This window comes from Podarcis gaigeae, assembly GCF_964106915.1.
Source record: "Podarcis gaigeae genome assembly, chromosome: 8".
NCBI classification, from domain to species: domain Eukaryota; kingdom Metazoa; phylum Chordata; class Lepidosauria; order Squamata; family Lacertidae; genus Podarcis; species Podarcis gaigeae.
In genome coordinates, this window is record NC_139684.1 from 50,054,787 (window position 1) to 50,079,247 (window position 24,461).

The 24,461-nt window shown below is 42.4% G+C and overlaps 1 protein-coding gene across 2 annotated transcripts in view; it reads left to right on the forward strand.

Moving 5' to 3' along the window:
* Positions 1–24,461, forward strand: part of CMIP (c-Maf inducing protein) — a 149,767-nt gene that overhangs the window by 19,717 nt on the left and 105,589 nt on the right. The gene's annotated exons all lie outside the window — the stretch shown is intronic.

Consider the following 24,461-nt stretch of genomic DNA (forward strand, 5'->3'; position numbering starts at 1 on the left):
ACTAAAATCTCAGGGTAGGTGCCTTTTTGACATGATGAAAGTATGGGAGTCTTGAAACAGCCACCATGCATTGCTAGATGAAAGCTTTCTTTATTGCAACAGCACACCAACCCAGACAATCTAAAAGCAAACCACAAGCCCTTGATTCTTGGTGATCCTGATATTAAACTGCTCCCACCTGATTAATCAACTAAAGTTCAAGTTAGCTAATCTGTCAGCTTGCAGCCATATTTGGTTTTTTTTTGCAGGGAGGAAGAACTTGTGGCTGTCCTAGATGTTGCTGGACTCCATCTCCCAGCACACTCAGCCAGCATGGCCAATGGTCAGGGATGATGAGAGTTGTAGTTCAGCACCATCTCTGGAGGGAAACTGGGTGCCAATCTGTTTTATAGTGGTTTATTGTTTTCACACCAATTTCCCCTGTACAGAGTGCTTTATAACTGTTGTCAGCATGCAACAACTGTGAAAGGTAGGTGAAGTTTGGGTGTTGCCTGTCCAAACCAGGAGTTTGCAAAACGTTAGCTGAATGTTATGTTGTGAACTGCCCTAAGAGCTACAAATGAAGGGTGGTATACAATTTTTAACAACCACCACAACAATTTGTTACAATGAGGTGTCCCAACTTTCTCACTAAATTTTTAACATTATTTTTCCTTTCAAAAAAGGAGTGGAGCAGCCTTGTTGAACCTTGTTATTATTCAGCTGAGACTTAGTTTCTAATTAGAAAATGCAGCAAGAGACTAATGATTTATAGCCCCTTCAGATTCCATCTTCATTACAATAAGTCATCAACAAATCATCAACAATCTGTTCAATAGTTTCATTTTAGAGGATAAAAATTGTGGAAGGATTGGAGCATCTTTTTATCCTAGTTCAGTGGTAAGATTGCGGGGAGAGAGAGAGAGAGAGAGAGAGAGAGAGAGAGAGAATGTGTTCATTCCCTAGCACCCACATTGCAATGATTTCCAGCTAGCGAGTTTGGGCAAGAGTTTTTGAGAGCTGGCTTCGAGATCTCAGGGTTGCTCATGGACAAACAATACCGTTCCAAATGTGTCATTGGTTTGACTCAAGTTGAGCACCTCTCTTTCTGTTCTCATTGTTGCTCATAAGGCTCAAATGTAGGAAATGTTTGTAAAGGAAATGCAGTAAATGTATGTGGATGGGTAGCTTTTCTGCTTTGCAACTGAATGTATGTGCAGTGAGACACTTAACCATGTGACTAAACCTGTGCACAGTCAGAGCTGTAAGCAGTGGGGTGAAGTCACAAGCTTGCACAGTCAAGGTAACCTTTAAACAATAAGTGATGTTGTAAAGGGCAAAGCCGACTCTATCCCCTTTATAATCGAATGAGGGTCACTCTGACCTAGAGAATTCCACGGCTCAGTGGAAGAGCACATGCTTGGCATGCAAAGATCCAGGTTCAGTCTGTATCTTCTCTAGCTAAAAGAACCAAGTGGCAGGTGATGTAGAAGAAGTCTGTCTGAGGCCCCCAGAAAGCCATTGCCAGTCAGAGCAAAACACTGGGTTAGATAAATAAATATCCTGGCCTAGTGTAATGCAGTGTCCTGTGTTCCCAAGGCTGTGTACGCATTACCATTTCTCCTGCCACTAGTATTTGAAACCGAGCACCCAAGGCATTACCCATGATCCATATGTACCCTGTATTTTCTTGAGAAGCACAGCTGTTTGATGCATTTTCCTTTAAGCCAGTTTCCATCCAGTTTGAAAATGTAAGCCATGGCTAAGTTGAGGTGTGTGCATTTGAAGCATCTGTTGCACATGCGCAGCTGACAGCTTCATTGAATAGGAGGTTGAGGTGTGCATATGTTGCAGTTGTGGGAAAACAAATCAGGTAATAAACACCAGATGAAGACATCCTTGCCATCTCTCTGGTGTGTACAGCAATGGAAAGATGTGACTTGAAACTCAGCAAGGGATTTTGTTTACATTTCTTAAAGCTAAGAAATGCTCTGTCTACGCTACAGACTTGTGTAATTTAATCTTATTTTAGCTCAGCAACCAAGCTGAGCTCAAAGCTTTTTATTCTAACTTTCAGCTCAACTTGGCTGTTGGAAAAGTGTCATATAAATATTAAATCAAAGTGCTGAAATTGAGGTTCTCCTTCAAACAATTGTGTGGCCTTATTGTTTCTGAGAATTCTCCACCAAAGTTTCCTAACACCTCCTCCCAACAAAAGTACAGGGTTCCCTGTAGATTTATAAATGTATTAGAGAGAGAAAGAATTCTTATTAAACCAGTTGGTGCAGATGCCTTAGTTTGACCAGTAACTGGATGGAAAATTAACCAGGGTTCCAGCTTATTTTTAGTAGCATTTTCATGTACCACTTCATAGCACCTTTGACATGCAGGTGATAATGCTTTTATCCATGCCTGAGTACTGCTGAGTCCTGAATACCTAGCTGCTGTTAAAGGCACAGAAGCAGACTACTTGTTTTCCTGGCCATATGGCAAGCATAAAAGATTACAGCCTTAAAAAATGATGGCAATAGTTGAAAAAGGCCTCAGGAGCCCTTGGGCCCATATTTCTGCAGGAGCACCTCTTCCTGTTACAGGCAGTTTGTTCCTTAAGATGGTGGTGGGGACTCTGTGTTCCCTGTCAGGATTCATAGTGAGCAGATACATAGAAGGACTTTTTCTGAGGTTTAATCCCAAGAAGCAATATGTGAGTCATTGTTTTAATGATTTGTTGTTTAAAATGTTTAGTTCGTATATGTGGTTATTGATGTACTTTTGTATTTACATTTGTTGGATATCTCCTGGAACTCCCTTTGTATGGTGGGCAGACTCCAAAAAAGTAAATATGTGGGAGCCCCAGATCTTCCAAAAGGGAACTGAAAGGTAATACAAATTAAAAACTTGGGAGAGAGACAGAAGACCTGTGATACATTGTGCCATAACCTATAGGACAGGAGTTGGCAAGGGTTACCTCGCCTGGGCCAGTTCACTCCAGCAGAGATCCCTCTGTGGGCTGGATTGTGCGTGCGCGTGAGCACGTGCGCCCGCGATTTCCGGCGTCTGTGCAGATGTGATTTCCAGCATCTGCGCAGACGTGGTTTCCGGCGCCATGGAAGCGAGTCCCTGTGCTACGCTGCACCAATTTAGCACAGTGCACGGGGACTCGCTGAGCAGGCGGCTCAGTTCGGGGGCGGCTCATGGGTCGATTAAATGATCCCCGTGGGCCTCTTGTGGCCCATGGGCCTTAGGTTGTCTACCCCTGCTATAGGACAAACCTTGCTCATAGCTCATGCTTGGAGCAGGTTGCCACATGCGGCGAAATAGGGGTTTCTGCATCCTGGCCTGTTGCACCGTGTCCCACTTCCACTGGGGTGCTCCGTAGACCATTGCCAATCACCTTCCCTACCTCCTAGCGGCAACCGGTACACTCTGTGAGAGCTACTCCACTCCTCACAGTATTGCTGCTCACTTGGTTTCTCTGTCCAGGGGCGGGGAAGGTGGAACGCCTCTCTCTCTCAGTGGTGGCAGTGATGGTGGTCAGGGTGGAGTGCCACTTCTTGCACTTCCATCGACTGAGGCAGGTGCTTCACTCCACATCATGGGTAGGCTGACCCTGGTCTGGAGACAGATAAAGCATGAGCCATGATATGATATGCTAAACCATGGCGTAGCTCTTTGCAGAAGCAGAAAGACAGAGGAGGAAATAATAATAATAATACATTGTTATTCATACCCCACCCATTCGGTTGGATTTCCCCAGCCACTCTGCGTGGCTTACAGTATATATAAAAAATTGTAAAGCACCAGACATAAAAAATTTCCTGATAGTGGGCTGCCTTCAGATGTCTTCTAAAAGTCTGATAGTTGTTTATTTCCTTGACATCTGATGGGAGGGCATTCGAAAGTGCGGATGCCACTACTGGTTGCAGTCTGCTCTTCTGTTCTGGCAGGCTCACAATAAGCCATGGTTTGGCTTACCATGATGTGCAAACAAGGCCAGCATAGGTTAAAACCATATAACCCTGTATCTCTGTACAAGAAAGCCAGCCATGTGAAACTTAAGAATCTCTAATGCTTGCTTAAAGGGTTGCAAGGAAGAAGCCACCAGTGGTTTGTCTTGCCATAACTGTCATATGAACAACTGCTGTTCTTTGATAGCAGTGCCCCATGATTCTTGATGTTTCTTGGTCCCACCCTGAAGTGGCCTTCAAATAACCTGTCTTGATGGTGATTGCCTCTGTGACTTCTGTAGAATTCTACCAGTGGCTCCACTGGCTAGCTCTCATTATGATTTCCTGCCTGCTTTCTCATGTTGAAACTGAGACAGTGGCACCGTGAAATTGAGAGATTCTCTCATTCTACTTCCTCCTTCCCCATGTGCTTTAAATGGAGTCTTGACTGAACTGGGGTGCTTGTGGTGGGAGGTGATGTCTGGTTTGCAAGTAAATAACTGGAATGTCATGTGGAAGTGTCAGAGGGGTAAAAAGGGGAAGTGCGTGTGTGTGCAAGACACCTTTTTGGCTTCATTTTTGTTTTCACTTTCAGCAACCAGCACAGTTTGCTTGAAATGGAGTGCAAGATCCCTGTGAGAGTGAGGGAAGCCTAGCTTGAGCAATGGCTGAGTAAGAGAGGCTTTTGAGTTCTGCGTAACTTTGCTTTGCTTGCACAGACATGCCATGCAGCATTGTTGCAAAAAAAATGTTGTAATAACCGAGTCTTAGGATTTTTGCAACTGGTGGTTCTTTTAAAAAGAAGTAGTAGTCCAAACTGATTTACAAACATTTGTCACTGGGCATGTACATGGTCTTCACCATTCCAACCCCCTAAATTATGTGGGATGATAGCTAAGGTTCTGCACCCCCACTTGCAAAACGAGACCATACTGTATATAACATAATCTAAAAGCTGCCTTCTCGTAATTTTTCAGAGGGTGAAAGGGTGAAGGACTTGGAATCACTCACCAGATTGATTAATATATATATATATTTAAGCACTCTACGGAACAACATATGTACATAGCACATTTTTTCCATCAGCTTCGGCATAATGATCAAAAGCAGTATCATACTATGAGAGCCATTGGCTTCTGAGAAGACCCTTTCCACTGGCAAATTAGTTCTGTCTTACAAAATTCACAGGCCTTAGGCCAGGGCCTTCAAGGCTTGGTTAGTCTGTTTGATAATTCAGGCCTGGTGAATGTGTTAGTGTTAGAAAAAAAATAAATCAAATGCAGGGACACGTATGCTGCTCTGCGGACTACCTGAATGGAACTTGTGGACTGTAGTTTGAGAACCTCTGGCCTGTTTTGATTGGCAGTGGCTCCTAGGGAATGAGGTCTTCCTTTGCAGTTGCTGCCAGAAATCCCCCTGACTGGAGATGTCAGAAGACCCAGCATAGGACCTTCTCTCAGCAATGACTGTGCTCTACCATTAAGCAATGTCCTCTCCCCTGTGAATTCTTGTTTCCATGCTGCTTCCAGCTTAAAATATATGTTTGCTGATTCTTACTTGACCCTTTTATTAAAGCTTAAAAAAATGTTTTTAAGCCTCTTCCCGCACACGTATTTGGCCTTTATCTGTCCTTTAAGGGGGTTGGGCAGCATTAAATCATAGGCAGCTGAAGTGCTTCAAGTTGTGTGTGTTAAAAAAAAAGAGTCTTAAACTGATTATGCCCCCAAAGTAAACGAATTGTCAGTTAAAAGAACACGTCAAAACACTGTCAACATGAAAAATTCTTTTTGAGCTGATGGGTACAGTGTGCATAAAATCGGAGAGCCTCGTGAAAGGAGGAAAAACAGACTAAGACTGGACCACGTGGAGAGCTGGATGCTATTGATGCTCTGGGGATTTCAGTGGCCTTTTGCAAAATAATAATAAGGGAGGGGGGAAATACCATTGTACTTCCGCTTCTTCAAGGGTGTCTTATTGTTTCTGTAGTCACATGGGATGTCGCCTGTGGAGTTTGCAAAGCAAAATACTGTGTCAAACTTGGCATTTGTTTGTTTGTTTGTTTTGCATTGCTAAATCAGGATGAGTTGGGGTAGTGGAATTTTGGGGAAAGAAGTGGGAAGAGATGGCTAAAAATATGTGTCTGGCAGCACTTGTGGCTTGGCAGACCTCTCCATTGTTTTTGCTGACAGTGTTCATCCTTTTTGCTGCCGTTGTTGGGAATCCATCTTCCACCACTGGTAATCAGATGTCTTAACCCCACTAATAAATCTGCCCTCATCTCTGCTGCCCTGGCTATCTGCTTGTGGATGAAGGAATCTGGTAGCTGGCTATTGTTGATCTGAGAACATGAGACAGGGAATTTGAAAATCCCCAAGGGTCTCATTTTCATTAGTGGGGTGTGTGCTGCAAGAACATCATAACATAAACAACAACATCAACAATGCATGTGAGTTTTTCTTTAGCAAATAAACAAATATCAAGGCACCAATTAATTCCATGAGTTTGCATGGCTGTATATGAATAAAAATCTGTCTTTGAAGTGAACTGTTGGGATGTCGAAACAAAATTAAAAAAAATTCCTTCCAGTAGCACCAACTAAGTTTGTGCATATGTTTAGGGCCCAAACCCAGCAGCGCACAATTTTGGGCCAGTTCCCATTATACAAACCTGTCACTTGCAGAATGTTAACTTGCAGAGCTGTTGCAGATCAAATATGACAGGTGAGAGTTTTGTATCAACCTAGCATTGTCTTTACCGCATATCAACCACTTCAGTCTGTAGAACTGGCACTGTTATAGGTGGCACATAACACACATTCTTCATTTGCAAGAAATTTTTATTTTAGCATGGTAGAACCTACACTTTGGAACTCCCTGCCTATTGGCATAGGCAGGCACCCTCACTGTACTTATTTTGGTGCCTACTAAAAAGTTTTTTGTTTAGGCAAGCCGATCCAGATGTGTAGAATATTGGCATGTGCTTTAATTTGGTTTTTAGCTTATTGCTGATTTTGTTTTATTTTTTGAATGTTTTAAGTAGTTGTTTTAACTGTGTTTATTAATAATGTCATTGTTTTATTTCTGTAAATGAATTTGAGGGTTTCCCCCCCATAATCAACTGGATTAGACACTTTGAAATGAATGGACTCTAAGTAATAAATTTCACATTTGGGGTAACATAATTAAGCAGCTGCTAATAATAATTAATTAATTGATTCCACATTTTAAAAAACATAATTATATAGTGTAAATATCTCAAGTTGTTGATTTACATCTCAGTCTCTCTCCCCCCCCCCCAATCTCCCTTTATGCAGAGTAGACCCACTGAATTTTATGGAGCTAAGATAGTTATGGCGATTAACTTTAATGGGCCTACTCTGAATAAAAGTTGTTTGGAAGCCCATAATCTGTGTTGTTTTGAATGGATAATGATGTATTTTGCGAAGGGGGTGTCATGTTTGTTCAAAAAGCTGGCAGCATGTATGTATAAAGGAAAGTTAACTCTTGTCCCCCAGAAATAGTGAGGGTTGGGGAGGGGGGCTGGAAGAAGTTGTGTGGCTTTGTACAGAGTTCCCTTCCCCTGTTGGTTGTCATGGAAATGTGCCAGTCTGTGTTTTTCTCAGACGAATTCAATAGAAAGGGTGGCTAAGCGGGGATGTGGGTCTTGTTTCAGCTGCAGCATTTATGCTCAAACAGAACGGAGGACTCAGTGCTGCTACAACACCAGGGTGTCTGTGAAGGAAGAACAGTTCCCAGTTGTGCGGTTCTTTTGTTACATGCGCCAAGGTCTTCAGGATTAAGCCAAAAAACAAAGTAGATTACTATCTCCATTTCACTTGTTGCGGCTGGAAAATTGATGTATATGTGTGTGTGTTTTTACCACCCTGATGATGAGCATAGGAAATGGTTGAAGGAAGCTACAGGATCCATATTATAGCGCTCTTGAGTATGCAATACAGAATGCTTGGAGCAGTCTATATCCAGGCTGAATTAAACAAACTTGTGGGTGGGGGCAGACCTTAAGAGACCTGTCTGGGCCTGTGGCAAATGAGGCCATTAGAAGTGATGCTCTGGGAGGCTCTTGTTGATGAAGCTGCTTTAAAGACTTCCATCTAGGTCTGTTTTGAATGCTGCTAAGCCCCAGCATTAAACACATCTGTGCTGGCTTTGCTGTTGATCCGAGTTTTTACTTGTTTCTTTTGCCTTGAGTGCACTGTTAGGAAATTTCACTGGAAGCCGAACTCTTTGGTGTGGGAGGTTGTAGAAGGAAGGAGATGTGCTCTGAGAACTCCAGCTTCTTTTATTATTTTTGCCTGTCCGATGTGTTTGGAAACTGCTCTAGGTAGTCCAGTGGCATGCAGAGAAGACACATTTCCTCATAGTGGATGGCCGGGGTGGAAGAATTTAGAATTTGTCATTGAGGAATTCCTCAAATAAATGGAAAAAGGTTAGAAGGTCAGACAGTGACCGGAGGAAGAATATTAAACATTTGCTTATCTGTTGGCAGTTTTCTCCCCTGCAAAAAGGAAAGCTGGGGACATGGCCAGTGTAACTGGAAATCTCCACTGTGTGGACAAAACATTCCCCAAAATAAAAGAGTGTGGTTCAACATACACATCATGAGTCCCACAGAGAAAAGTGATGGTGATAGACATGGTTTTTGTCATTGGCCTAGGGCTATGCCCATTTCATTATCACCTGCAGGTGTGCTGTGGCCACTTGATCAATATGCCCTTATTGTCCCTTGTTTTGTTATTACTATAGTGCTGCTTGCAAATCTATATCTCAAAAGGCCAAAATGTGCATACCTACTAATTCTACTCTTATAGAACTCAACAAGGAGGAGGATGGAGACAAAACTAGAATTACCTGGCTCCACCTCTCATTGGCTTTGGTTCCACCTACAGTTTGTCTCCTTACCATCTGCCCTACCAGTCTTGATGGGCACCATCCACCAATGGCTGCCACTGTGCTTCTTAATCCAATTCAAGGTGCTTGGGACCAACCTTTTTAAAGCCCTAAGCACCTTGGAACGCGAGTACCTTAAGGATCATCTCCTTACATACGTTCCTCATAGTGTGCTTTGCTCATCTTCTGATCCCTGCTCCAGTTCCCTTCACCCAGGAAGCATGGTGGGCAATAGTGAGGGTAGCACCCTAGCCCTGTGGAATTCCTTGCCAAATGATGTGCATTGGGCCCCATTGCTTTTTTTTTTTTTAGGTGGCTAGTAAAAATGCAGATGTTTCAAAAGGACTTTAGCCTGGTGACTATAACTTTGGTGTCTGAGTTTTGATGGCTGTTTTGGGGTTTGTTATAGGAGCTTGGCTTTGATGTCAATATTTGAGAATTAAATGGGAATTTTAAGATTTTTTATTATTGGTTTGGTGTTTTAGACTATATGCCTCCTCCAGTTTCTTTGAAAGATAGGTAGGACGTAAATTTGTGAAACAAAAATAAATGTTATTAAGTTGTATTACATTGAGTGTCACACTTTTTTGTCTCTCTTAATGTTTTGGGCCTCCTTTGTAGGAAAGGCCTATGAAGAATAATTCTCACAGTCCTCCTGAATCTTGTTTCATATGACTATATGTGATTCTCAGGAAATGAGGGCTGTGGCTTACATTTTAATGTATGTATATAACTCTGCTGTTGGCCTTCTCTTACTTCCATACGTGTGTGTTTCTGTTGCATATTTTTTGTAAGAAATGGGAAATGCCTCATATCTATTGGCTTCTGATAGCACAGTTACTCCTTGGCTTTTGTAGCATAAGATGGAGAAAATGAAACCCCATTTTTCCCTGTACAAACAAGCTGCAGTGGTAAATAGTAAAGTAGTCAATTATAGCCAGTTGACTTCTCTTGAACAACACTGTGCAAAACTGGACTGTTCTATAAGTTGTAATTTCAGTTGGTCAGCATTTTTAGGTCACATGCAGACTGTCATCATTTTGCGGGACGTATTCCGGCTCATACCAGAAATTTAGGTTTGTGCAGTTAAAGTGCTTTAAAGCACTCAAATCAACTAAAAATGACAACACCTGGACTTTTGCAATTAAGAAAGTGATGGGGAAATGCACTCAAAAGTGTGGGATGAACGGATGATTAGTGGGAAGGTGTATAAACATCCCACAAGCAAATCTGGGTGGATGTTCATTGCCATATAACTTCCCCCCCAAACAAATCAGAATAAATGCTTAGTTAAGGCAGGACTGATGCTCAAGAAATGGGTCATCTGGGGGAGTCCCAGTCATTACTTGGGTCTGGATGGAAGTGTAGAGAGGAGAAGTAAAATGTTGCTAAACTGTGTTGGAGCCTTGAGGGTAGCGCTCTGTGAGGGAAATAGCACTTGGCTTTAAAGGCCGAAATTAATTGGAAAGGGAACAGGTTCAGTTCTAAGATCATCCACATAGCTCCCTATACAGATTAGTTGTCATGCCATTGTTCTTGGTTTATAAATTGAGAGTGTTTCCACAAGAGTCTTCTGGTTGGTCAGCTGAGGTGTGTGTGTGTGTGTGTGTGTGTGTGTGTGTGTGTGTGTTGGGAAGGGGAGGGGTAGAGTTAAAAAATGTTAGTGTGAAATGCAGCCTGGGCATTCCAGCTCTTTTAAATAAAAGCAAGAAACATCCTCACTTGAAGCAAGAATATTCTGAAGAACTCTCTGATTCTAACTTTTCCAAATGCTATCCAGATGTCTCCTCTTGCTAGATCTTCTTGTGGCCAAAGTGTAATTTGGTTTTGAACTCTGTCCAGTTGGTATTGCAAGTCCTGAAATAAAGTAAATCAGCGAGTTGTTCTTGGACGCCTTCCCCTAATCCAGAGCAACCCAAATCAAACTTTTGGTCTAACCTCAGGCCTGCATGTTCAAATAGTTTCCTTTGCCTCAAAAGCAGCAAATGGCCGGAGATAGCCACTTTGTGGTGTTTAAACAGACGGCTTGTGCAATAGCCAATGCAGCTCAAGCAATTGCATCCCTTGGGGCAGCAGCTCACAGCAGGCAAAAGATTCCTGGGGAAGAGGGGATGGCGTCCATATGAAACTCAGGATTCCCCATCATTGTTTGCTGTCGCTAGCTGCCTACTGACCTAACAAGCACAGCCGTAGAGAGTATTGTTGCATTTGTCTTGACTCCTGAACCTGGATAAGAGTGGAGATTTTGCCTGGCAGTGTGCTGCTTGCCCCAAACCTTTAGCACAGTAATATGGCAATAAAACAGTGGAGTCTTGTCCATTAGGGCGATTGGGGCACTGTCCAGCCAACCTCTGTCTGTCCTTAGACAATCTCCACCTTCCTGCCTTCTAACTTATAACCAATCCAGGGGACTGCAGTGGCATTCAGGCTCCACCTCCTTAGTCTCATTCTTGCATTTGTAGAACTCAGAAGGGATGAGGATGGGGGGAAATTAGAATTAGTTTTGCCTGTCAGTGCCCCTGATTTTGCCTGTCATTGGCTCTGGCTTCACCTACTGTTGACCTCCTTGCCTTCCACCCTACCAGTCACAGAGGACACCAGCCACCACTGGCAGTGGAGACCCCCCTCTCCCTTTACCCTCAGTGTTGAAGGAGTACAGTGGTACCTTGGATTACAGACGTTTCAGGTTACAGATGCTTCAGGTTACAGACTCCGCTAACCCAGAAATAGTACCTCGGGTTAAGAACTTTGCTTCAGGATGAGAACAGAAATCATGCGGTGGTGGTGAGGCGGCAGTGGGAGGCCCCATTAGCTAAAGTGGTGTCTCAGGTTAAGAACAGTTTCAGGTTAAGAACAGACCTCCAGAATGAATTAGGTTCTTAACCCGAGGTACCACCATAAATCATGGCAAGACCTGTTGTTGGTGCCACACATTCCTGAGGTAAAAGACGTGGGCATCTGCTTTTTAAGCATTGTGGGGCCAGTTCTCTGGAATTCTCTCCCCTTAGAAGTGAAGCAAGTCCCAACATTTACCATGTTTTCCATGTTGGCTGAAAACCTCATTTCTCCCAAACTTTTCCAACATATTTTATCTCCACAGTTTTTACTTTTTAAAAATGGCTTAACAGTATCATGGTTGGCATGTTCTGCATTATGTTTTGTTTCCATACTCCTTTTTTCCAACTCTAGGCTTTATTCTTTAGTTTTACTGTATTCTGTATATTTATATTTTATTGTCAGGTGGGAGTTTTTTTTATTGGAGATTGTAAGCTGCTTTGTGGAAGAAGGTTCTCAAAAAGCAATGTATATATTTTTTTAAAGAAAAATAATAAAGAAAGAAAAGCACGCGTTTTGGCCGGCTACCATACGTTGCCACTTCTGCAGCACTTCTGACATACCCACGCTGTTGACTTAGCAGGGAGTAAACAGCGCTGGCAGCATGAACAATGTAGAAGTGATTGAAGCACTTTATTGCAGGAAACTCCTCTTGTACCCATGGATACAAGTCTTGCCACTGCTTTGCCAGAGCCAGGAATCAGTGAAGCAACCGCCTGTTCTTTCCAAGTGTGCCATTTTGGATTTCATTCTATGTGTGTGAGATCCAGCAGGGTCCAGAAACTCCTGTGCCAACATTATGCAAAAAAGAGGTGGGTGGAGAAGGAACATGTTATGTGCAGCTCATGTGTCATTATGATTTTTTTCCCTTGTCAAGGTAAATAGCATTCAGATTTCCATCCCATCTCTGCATTGCATGGAGGGGGTGGGGGGGAGCAGAGCAGTTCAGGCTATGATAATGGCCTAATCTCCCTAGGAAGTGTAAATGGGTTATATCCAATAATAGGGTAGACCCATTGAAGTTAATGGACACGAGTTAGGTCTATTAACATTAGCGGGTTTACTCTGAGTAAAACTTGTTCTTCCCTCTTTGCTAGTAAAGCCGTATGTTCTATGCACGAGGAAATGGTCTCTTGTTCCTCCCAGTTACAGATCTGCTTGGTCTTAGCTGAGAATGGAATCTTTCCACGCAAGCATACTGGCTAGCAGGCTGTGTGACAACAGCCCAGCAACAGCTATGGAACCCATTATGCAGTAACAAGGATGTTGATAAACTGAATCATTTACACAAAAAACTCCCAACAACCCATAAAATGCTTGGGAAACAGATGATGTGAGAGCCCAAGGCCCTTCCTGTAATTCTTTCATCACTTTTCCGGTTTGCATGCATCTGTTCTTTCCTGTGATGCCTTTCCCCTTGCCCCAGAATTTCTGCAGAACCCACATGCAGATCTGTTCTCTGGATGCTGTTAACATATAAGCATAGGAGTCTGTTGGCACAGGTCAAGGGGATCAGTTTTAGCTGGTGGTGCTGAGAATGAAAGGCACAGTTTTAATTTTTGACGGTATTTTATTCTGGCATACTACTGTGTTGGAGAGTGCAAAGAAGGGGAGAACATTAAAAAATGACCTTTCTTTCTCACAATGTGGCAGCTTTTGTTTGTAAATTTTGCGCTTCCTTCAGTATATCAGAAAGGCACCCATGTTGAGGTTTTAAAGACCAACAGTTTTATGATGTCGCCCACCGAAGCTTATGCTGTAATAAATTTGTTAGTTTTGTAACGTGCCACAAGATTCTTTGTTGTTTAATCTGAGTAACTGTTGGCCTTTTAACTGATTGATCAACTGAGTAAAATAATTATTCCATAAGTTGAGGGTTGTAATTTCAATGTTTCTGTCGGGTTACAGATTACAATATTTTTGAGAGTTCCTGCTGGTTTTTTTTTGGTGTGTGTTTTTTTTCAAGCTTTGGCCAACCATAGGAAGCTCAATATACCTTTGCATATTAGTAGCGTGATAAACATATTTTGAGGTTTGGGTTTAATTTCTCCATTTTGCAGCCAAGCCTCTAGGAAGCTTCACTGGCAGGAGGATTTTTATTTTTAAATGTGAATGTGGGAAAACTGATAGCATGTCTGCTTAATGCCAAACATACAACAGGTTCCTCTTTCAGGTCCCTTAAGTAGCAGTAGGAATGTGTTTCTTCTGCACCCCGTCATGGCCATGATAGTAAACTGTAGCAACAAATACTTTAGGACTTGATAGTAAACCATGACATACTAAGGACTAAATCATGGAACTTGCTGTGGATTATTAATTATGTGAAAACACAGGTGGTGTCTCACAAGCTTGTCATTCTGGATTTTGCATTCATGAAATGCACAGAAGACTTTTGCAGCAGCAAAATATAATATCTAGATCACAATAGAAAGTTATAATAGCTCTCTATTCAGTCTTGGTCAGACACCCCCCCCCCCCCGATAGAGTCTTGCATCCAGTTCTGGGCACCACAGTAAGGAAGGATATTGACTAGCTGGAACATGTGCAGAGAAGGGTGACCAAGATGATAAAGGGCCTGGAAACCAAGCCTTATGAGGAATGGTTGAGGGAATGGGATATATTTCACCTGGAGAAGAGGAGACACCAGAGAAATCCCTTGTGGGTGCCATGGTACGTATGGGTGCCAGGTTGGTGACCCCAGTTCTGATCATCTAGTCTAGGAGGTGGGGGAACCTCAGACCTGGTGGTCTGAATGTGACCTTTGAGACCTCTCTATCAAGCCCTAAGGACTCCCTGGGCCACAGCCCCTCACCAGCTCTGTGCCTTTCTTGAGTACTTGCCTGGTTGCAATGTGCCCTTGTGCTGCAATACTGCCTCTTGTTCGTCTGGATAGAGGGGTGTGTGTGTATGTAATGTAGCCTGCTGTACAGAGGTTAGAGTGACATCCTGGCTTCATCTCCCACTGGCATGTGGCCCTTGGAAGGCTGCCCATGGAGGAATGTGGCCCTTGGACTGAAAATGAACTCCTCACACCTGATCTATCCCTGGTATGCAACTGAGCAGGAACATTTTTCATGAGTCCACATGAAGGATGAGGTTGAGGAATGTGGGTGGTTCAAGGAAAGTCCAGCCGGAGTTCCTTAGCCATAGTCCCAGACTGTTCCTTTTGAGGGAGGTGTGTTGCGAAACACAAGGAGTGGCAATGCATTTCAGAGTTCCATCATCCTTTACAGTGTTTTGTTTATTGAAAATGGTTTTTTGCAAGAGTCAACACATTGCTGAAACTGATGTTCTGTTTTATAAGGTGCATAGTTGGATGTTCTGGCAGATGTCTATATACGAGGATTATTTAGAGGTTCTTCAGTTTGCTCTCATTAACAGAAAAAGTGTGAGTGTTTCTGAAGAAACCCCCCACTTCTTTGCTGCAGACATTAATATAGAATAGAGGCAGGAGGAAAATAGGTCAGTATCAATGAAGATTTAATATTGCAACACCCAGTTTTGCTCTACACCCTTCACAAATTATATAGCTTCCTCACTTCACTGCCTATCAAAAGTAATTCAGTGCTTATATTTATTAGAGGGTCCGGAAACCAGTTTTACCCAACTGGAAGGTGCATTCAATATCAAAATTAATGGGCAGTGAAATCCAATAAGTACGTATGATGCTGCTGGGACCTTTGCCATACAGAAGGTCCAGATTCAGTCTTGACCTGATGCCATTCAGATGAGATGGCACGGGGCTATATGACTTGACCTTGTGTACCCAAAGTTACAGGAACCTAAGAGACAGTGAAAGTATTCCAAAAATATTGGAGAATTATTCATGGATGGGCTATTATTAATCCTCTTATTGTGTCAATGTTTTGTTTCTTCTGACACAATAATGGGGATTGGTGGCTTCCACCCATGAATAATTCTCCAGTTTGGTTCCAAAGAAGTATGAGACGAGATACAGTTCTGCAGATCTCATCAATTATTATGTGTATTGTTTGGAGAGCTACTTTGCTTTTCCTATAGTGGCTGTAGCTTAGAATTATTTTTATTTTTGCATTTGATGCACATATATCCCATTCATGTGTTCATGTGTTCATGTTTAAATAATCATTATTATTTTTCATTGTCCCTTGGATTCCTGTGACTTTGTCCTCCCCTACTGTGTTCTGCTGACCTGTGCCACAATGCTCATATAACTTCTTTCATAGAAAGAGAGCAGGAGGTGCTTAAGAGACACTTTCCTTGGACCATTTGATAGGACACAACAGGAAAAGTTTTGATCAGAACTGTATACAAATCTGAATTCTGCACTTCGGTCATCTGATTCATATTTTTCTAGCCATGGGGAGTGGTAAGGGGAGCACTTAGACTCCACTCCTCAAACCCCATGAAGTCCTGCAAACCTGGCTTTCTGGCTTCGGACATTTCACCAAGCATGGGCTTATCTTCATGATATCTAGTAACATGTTTTCGTTTAGTGATTAAAACAGGTTTAGGTAAGGTAGTCTTCCTAATAAATCATTAAGCAACTAAGAGGCAAGCGAACTTGAGAAAACAAAAACTGAACAGCTTTCTAAATTCTCCTAGAATGGGAGTGGAGGTCCTGTGGCCCTTCAGATTTTGTTGGACTCCAGTTCCCATCTGCTGCAGCCGGCTTGGATGGTGAGCAGGGGCTGATGCTAGTTAGAGTTTCACAGCAATTGTGGAATCACTGGAGGTGCCCCACCCTGATCTAGAATTAGGAGTTTTAGAAAACGGCCCTCCAGTTTCACTAGCGATACCGTACCTCACCAAAACTCTCCAGGAACTTCATTCCTATCAAACGCTTTAGGGGAATTTCACATGCAATGTACTTGAAGTGTGTTAGTTAAACATGTGAAGTATGACTGCAGTAAACTAAGCTAAACAACTCTCTTGCGTACAAGTGTGTTTGTCACTGAGGCAGGCTTTTGCTCTTGCAGTGCCTTGTTAAATTTGCACTTGTGGCTGGCTAGAGTTTGCATTGGTTCATAACCCTTAGTGAAGAGCCACACAGATAACACTGGAAGTCTCTCACTTATACTTTCTGTTGATTCATTGTTAACTTTAAGAAGGTAAAGATGTGAAAAACAAAACCACCCAACTGTTTTCCCCTTTGACGTGCAAGAATATGGCATTATCAACTTCAGCTTCATTATTTGATCTGTAACTTTTATTTCCTGTTGCTGGAAGTCTAAAACACTGTTGCAAATATGAGTGATTCATAACATCCACCCTCTTCCCGTGCAATTGATGTGTGTGACCATCCTACATTAAATCCCCCTCTGTGCTCCATTTTAATCAACTGCCTCCTCTTGATTTTGTGTGTCTGCCACACAGCATTATGGGAGTGACAAAGATCTGAAAAAGAAAAGCAAGGGCAGCTGAAAAGCCTCCTAAAATTGCTTGTAGGCCCCAGTCAAGCCTTCTGCGGTGCCTTCCTTCTTATATACCATTGTTTTAAGGGATTACCACCTGTTCTGGGTCATAGCCCTTGTGATTCTCATGCAAGTGGCCTTTTAAGTTGGAACTTTTGAACTCTGCCAAAATCCCTGGAACATGATTTGGCCCCTACATTTTTTACTCTGAATTATTCATCTAGCCTTTTATATGTTTCCCGAATTGAAATCCTGCTTTTTATTACTTCCTCATATATGTCTGCGAAAAGGGGGGTGGCCTTTTTTCCTTTATTTTTTAACATACGTATATAATTTTAGCTAGATTGTTTTGAATGCGATACATTTTAACATTGCAAAGAACCCCTGGTGCTAGGGGTGGGGCTGACTGCAAAGCTGAATAAACCCATACATTATCTGGAAGTTTGCCTGTGATTTGGAAATAATGTTTGCAGCTCTGCAGTTCTGCTGCGTTACAATTCCGGGGTTACTGACATGACACCCATGGTTGTCGGAGTTCTCATTAATATTTTCCATGGAACTCATGATAGGTCTCAGTAAGTATCCCCTCAAAAAACCACAGTTGCACCAAATACTATGTGCTGTTCCTGCCCAGGCCTGTTTGCACTTGCTCAGTCTCTCCTGCATTAAACAAACACCAATAATCATGCCCCTCATGTAACTGGATGCCAGGATTGGACATGTACTTTTCATTCTATTTTGAACAGAAATGAGATGCAAATAACATTTCTCTCGGAGCACAGGAGGCACATTTTACTTAATGATGGATTGGGGCATGGCTACACAATTTTGTCCTGTCTTTTTTTCATGTGGCAGCCATTTTGTGACTGGTGCTTACATTAGTTTCTCAAAATTCCAAATTGTAGAGTTGGAAGGGACCTTGGGCCAGGACCCAGGGCCAACCCCCTGCAATGCAGAAATCTCAACTAAAGCATACATGACAGATGACCATCCAACCTCTGCTGAGAAACCTCCAAAGAACAATAGTGCACCACTTCCCAAGGGAGTCCATTCCACTGTCAAGCAGCTTGGTGACCTTACCTGATTTAGATCTTCCCTCTCTGGAGGACAAAGTAGTTTGTTGCATCTCGGCAAGCCTGCCTGCCATTGCGGTCGGACATGTTTGGGCAGTTGACCCATGCTGATGCCTGGCCTAGGTCTGCAAACTGTCACTTAATAATTTTCCACAATGCCCCTGATACAGCATTGCTGCAGGGCATTGTGGGAAATATATAATGGTAGCTTGTAAATGGTCAATGACGCCAAGTCAGCCCATGGTCAGGGGACCAGCAAAGAGCACTTTTTGTTAAGAGCATCTCTCTAATATTGAGATGGTTCTGGGCATCTGCAAAGTTTAGGTTCCAGGCCATAAAGCTCCACAACATGGCGAAACTTGGTACTAGTTTGAATGAGTCAAAAAACATCTAAGTTCTAGACTCTAGAGCATCAAACAAGGGTCAGTCAAAGCCAAGCAGGGGTTGAGAGTCAAAACAGCAGTTGGCTGCCTTGACGGATTCACTTCAGAAAACTGAACCACATGGCATTAGAGCTATAAGCAGGGGCTTATCAGCCTAACGTTTAAAAAACAGGCCTGTTCCCCTGTGCCAGCTACTATAGTACTTCTGTTTCAACCCCCTCACCCCCACCCCAAATCAAAACCAGTTGTTTAGAGGAATTCCATGGGGGATGATGGTAACTCTTCAGCTTAGTGGATTTGGAGAATGACACTGTTGTTTTGAGACTAAGGAAAGTCCTAACAGTGTGTGAGTTGAAGCAATTTGACAACAAAAGAAGAAGGAAAAAAAAGAGGAACCTAGAAGGAATGACGCACATACAGCAATTATCCTTCCCAATTCCTGGTGTGTTCTGGCTCTTGGGTTATTTGAATGCTGTAAGAAGCTTTTCGTGTAGAGAATGTCCCATTTTTTCTATTGCCTTTGCGGGTGGCACTGCCTTGCAAAGCCTTCTCAGCCAAGGTTGAGAAACATGTTTGGGGTGGAGTCTTCCCACCACCTTGGACTCTGAGGGTATGTGCACGTGCATGCTGATGAAATGGCCATTTGTCACCTGCCGCAAACTCCCCCATCAAGCGTGCTGTGCAGTACGGAAGGCAGGAAATGCTTGCATTTTGTTTAGATTTTCTTTTATTCTAGACTTTCTGTCCTTAATTTGATCAACAGGCCCTCTAGGCAGCTTTTGCTAAAGAATAATCAATATGTATAAATTGCAGCCAGTAGGACAAATTTGTTAAAACCAACCTTTTTTGGGGTAAAACAAATTACTAAAGACCGTTCCTAAACAAATTCAACAGCATTTAAAAATACATGATTTTTTTTAAAAAAAAATTAAATAAATCGAGAAATTGGGTAAGTATTTTTGGGGTCTCATTGGGCACTTTCTGCATACTTTTGATTTTCTTCTTATCTCCAGCAAGGCAAGAAGCTTGCTTTTTAAAAACCAAAATGGCAGCTCCCAAACCTGAAATTCTCACACTCTTCAGTCTTTCCTGTACCACATTGTGTACTGGGGCGCTATAGCAGCAGAGTTGATGCCACCTTGTGTGAGCCTAAAGTTGTTTACTGGAAACAGCATCTCTTCCTGCTGTTTGCAGACATGCTCCCCACCCCCACCCCCTGCTATGGGCGTGCAATTCTAGCTGTACACAGATCCAAAATGTTGACCAGGAATAGTATTTAATTACCTATTTATTTTGCACACCAAAATCCCAAAGTGGGATGAGCAGTGACAATTTGTACTGGTGGAATGTAAATCCTTTCAACATTTAATGTGGTGCAACGCAGCCAAGGTAAAAAAGAAGACAGGCAGGTGGCCATGCCTGGAATCCAAGAGTTGGTTTGTGTATTAAAGGTCAAAAAAAGTCTGATACATTTTTGAATGAGGAGGCCTGGGTGCATTTTTAAAAAGTCATGTGCTTCTAGGCAATCTAGGTTTTCTTTTTCTATAATTTATGTAAATTTGGCAAACTTTTCTGATGTTTTGCATAATATATTCTGCAATTTTTACTGTTTCCCCCTCAAATATTTTTGTACTGCTAGTCATGAGAGAAAGAGCAAGGATATGATACTGAGATCTGATCCTTAACCACTAGAAATCTTATTCAGGCTTCTGAGATTTCAGGCTTCTGCGGTTTCAGTAGGTATTGTCTGCACACTCTCAAGTATATCATTTCACCCAAAAGGACTCAGATATTTTAAAAATTCTTATAGTTATTGAAAGCTGAGATGCTGCTGAAAACAATTCCCCAGGCTCAGAATGTGCTCAGAGGCACCCTGTTCTTTTAGGCTGAGGCCTTCCTGAAGCTCTCTCTTGAATCAAGCTTCTTATCTGTCTTTTGGGTTGTTCTCCACTGCCCCCTCCCTGGCCAGAAACGAGATGAGTAGGTTGGCGAGTCCTTCGCCAAGAACTCTTGAGGATTCTTGAGAGATGCCTGCTCTACCAGATGGATTCTTTGATTAATTGGAGGTGGTGGTAACTTGGAAGGGGGGGAGGAATTGAGTGACACCTTCCGACGTCAGAGCTGCAGTAGAGTTCAGAATGTGAGTTGGAGGGTCAAGCAGATACTTTCTCCAAGGCCGACTGAAATGTGATCATCTGTGTCTTGCTCAAGTTCAAAGCAGCGGGTCCCCTTCCTCTCTCTCTCTCTCTCTCTCTCTCTCTCTCTCTCTCTCTCTGTGTGTGTGTGTGTGTGTATTGGTTTTTACTCTGCTGTGATCCGATACCTGCAGTAAAAGAAAACCCACCAGCCCTTATCCCTGTTGCTATGTTAGGGTCAGATCTCAGGATGATTTGCAGCAGATCCGGAAAAGGTTTCTGACAACCAGATTGTTTTGACAACAGCAATGCCAAAATCACTTTTTCCACCTAAACTAGGGCTGCTGAAATGAGGAAAGCTAACTAGGAGTGGATGTTTGTGAAATAAGGACTATGAGCCAATATTTTTATTTATTTATTTTAAAGAAAACATTTATTCAAAAGTTACAATACAGATACAATACAATACATTTTCAATCAATATATCCCCTTGTAAAAATATTTGTATACTGCTATATCATTAAAAGTTTATAAAAGTTCAGTTCTGGTACTGAAAGCAAATTCATTCTGTGTGTCAGTTGCACCCAGCTCTGGTTGGTAGGTCTTTGTGTTCTAGTAGATCCAAGAAACTGAAGTCTGTCCTCCACTGCTGTTAGCACTTTATTCGTCCTCCGGCAGCAAACCCCCATTTGCTATTGTGTGTACATGCGGCAGGGAGGTGCTTCAAGCAGTTTTGACATCCTGGCACATGTATTTGCAGGGTACATGTCTCTAGAAGATCACGTTGCAGTGTGCACATATTACAGTTTTATGGAGAGCAATATAATCTTTTTTATGTGCAATAATTAAAAAGGTAATATTTGAAATAGCCCTGCTATACCATTTGAATGAACAGGAACATAGGAAGCTACTTTGTCTGATCCATTTAGCTCAGCGCTGTCTACATCTGGGGCAGACCTGTGGGGTTGTGGTGTATTTGCTACCCTTGCTTAATCATCCGTTCACCCCCACACTTTTAAAGTGCTTTTCCCTGTCACTTTCCTAACCGCAGACATCTGGAACACTGCATAAAGCAATGTTCTGTGCCCTTAGTAATGTGGCTTTTCACATCCTTCATTGCTGGATAATAGACAGTTGTTCAGTTTCAGCAGAACTGAATTAAGCGATACATGCAAGTAACACACACACACACACACACACACACACACACACACCCGTGATCCCAGGGAGAAGCAGCAGCTTGATGTGGCCTAATTAGAATGCTGTGCAAAATCCACTTGGTTGGTTTTTTAATTTTTTATTATAAGGAATTGTTCCTGGAAGGATCTTTCCCATTTTTTGATAGCACAAAAGCAAAAAGGAAATGTTGGGTTGTACCCAGTGTTAGTCATACTTGGAAGTAGCAGTACAGACTCATTGAAACTAATGGGCATGACTATCTTAGGTCCATTAATTTCAATGGCTGTTCGTTGAGTTAGCCTAAAGTTTAATACAGCCCTCGGTTATTTAATCAAACTATTTGGAATTGGACTGTGCAGCAGCTGACGGAAACCATGCTTCTTTCAGAGATGGTATACATCTGATCTTAACGTTTCACTGTTGTTGCAACCAAGGATTGCAGCTTTTTTGCTTAATGTGGAGACCGCTAGTGTTATTTTAGCACTTGAGCGTTGGAGCGTGGTCCGTGCCTCAGCCTGTGTGCCAAATAGCTAGGATCAAAAAAATCAGCTGCATCCAATATATTCTTGTCCCAGAGGTCCCTCATGTAATACAACCCTACTATCCTACAAATACTCCATGCTTAGTATTTGGCATAGGATTAAAGCGCAAGGCCATTACTCTGCATAAAACAACTGAACAGATTAATTGACATACAGGTTTATGTCAGAAATACTGTCTGTTTGCCTATTTTGGGTGGGGAGGACTTGATCAAGTAGGATCCTGAGCAGTACTAAGGGATGCTAGGTGTCCTCAGGTGCCACTTAGAATTATTGGGAACTGGATGCACTTGCAGAGATCAGCCAGTGAGGGAGTGTAGCACAAAGGCACTGGGCGTGTTTGCGTGTCCTACTAAACCATGGTTTAGTGCTACATGAGTACACTGGCCAGGGTTTGAAATTAGCAGGGCGCCAGGCACATTTTGTGCCTCAAGAGTCTCCATTTGCAGGCACCTCAAAAAGTGCCATTTTTTGTGCCTGGCTGCCACTCAAGCATTACTGAATTGAAGATGTGCTTTGAAGCCTCAACGTGTATGTTTAGACAATATGTTAAGGAGTTTAACAATAAAGAGTAGTGTGTTTTGAAAACTGAAGTATGGTACCAACATTTTTATTGTAAACACCAAATTAAACATGTATTGACGATTTCTGCTATAAAGAATGTGATAGTAACAATGTGTCACTTATGTGAATTGCATACTAATTCATGCTTATCAAAATAATAAATAAAAAGTTTTGCTGACCCCCCCTCCCCCAGTGGCAACTAGACATTCTGTTTTGGCGCCCACAACCTAGGTCCTAGAAGCCACTTGGCTCCTAGCTTTTCTACCCCAGTTTCTAACACTGACACTGTCAATGTTTGCATGCCATGTTCCTCTTTTCCTTTTGTGTGGTTAGAAGCAGGTGTTGGAAAGTGTTCACTTTTATTTTAACTTAACCAGTTTGGACCACAGCGGTCAGGCTATCCCTGTCCTAGAATGGGTGTAACTTGTGCAGGAGCAATAGCTGGTAAAAGACACTTTTGTGTCTCTATTGACAGTGGGAGATCTAGGAGCACCAGCACTCATACCCACCTGCTCAGAGACTCTGCACCTGCCCCTTCACAGAGAGTGCAGCCCTGTCCAGATCAGGCCGCTTCTGTAATTGGTTGCCAGTTCTTCTTGGGGTCCAACATTATTGTTTAAATGACATAGGCCCCATATAATTGAAATACAGCCTCTTCCTTATTAGCCCTTTCTCAACCCACCATGGCATCTGGACACTGGTTCAGGACCAGCACAACCTCTCCTGACTCAGATACTACAGATAAACAGAAATCCAACTCAGTATATTATTAAGAGTACATGAAAGGGACATACTGTACTGTGAACAAAGGATAAGTTGGACGCTTATGCATGTGTTGCATTTGATTGAGCAAATAGTTGTCCAAAGAGAGTAGGGAAATGTGTCATGTTGTTCCCTTAAAAGCAGGCTGTGGCAATCCCTTTTGGCACACACATGTGAAAATACGATTCTGGGCAATAAAATACTTAATAAAATCTTTCTCTTTTTTTGAGGGGGTAGGGTTTATATCTTGATGTTTGAAGATGTCTCCCAAAGTGTGTGAATTTTGAATTTCTCTGCACGCAGCAGTGAGCTGCAGAATTTATCTTAACTGAAACCAAATGTACTTCCTTGAAACCTGAAGATGTATCCAGGTCTCCTTGAGACTTGATGCATTCCACAGGTGACAGTCGCCTGGGGTCCTTTGCTGTATGAGACCTTTTGAAATGGATAGAAGCTGCACAAAAACCCCAAATCTGTTTCAAGAAGGCTTGTGCACAAAAATTTCCAGGTTTTTTTTTTTTTTTTTTTTTTTGCCCTGTATTGTTTGGCACATCCCATCTATATGGTATGTTCCTGCTCATTTCAAAACACTTGGGATATCTTGATGTTCTAAAGATTAAGAGCAGAGCTACTCCCTTTACACTAGCTAGTTTGAGCCAAATGTAGGCTCTAGGAATTATATGTAAACTGATTCAAATCCAACATTTTTATAGCCAATAAAATTGGGGCCCTGCTTGTGCACCTTTCTGTGGGCCGAGAGAATGG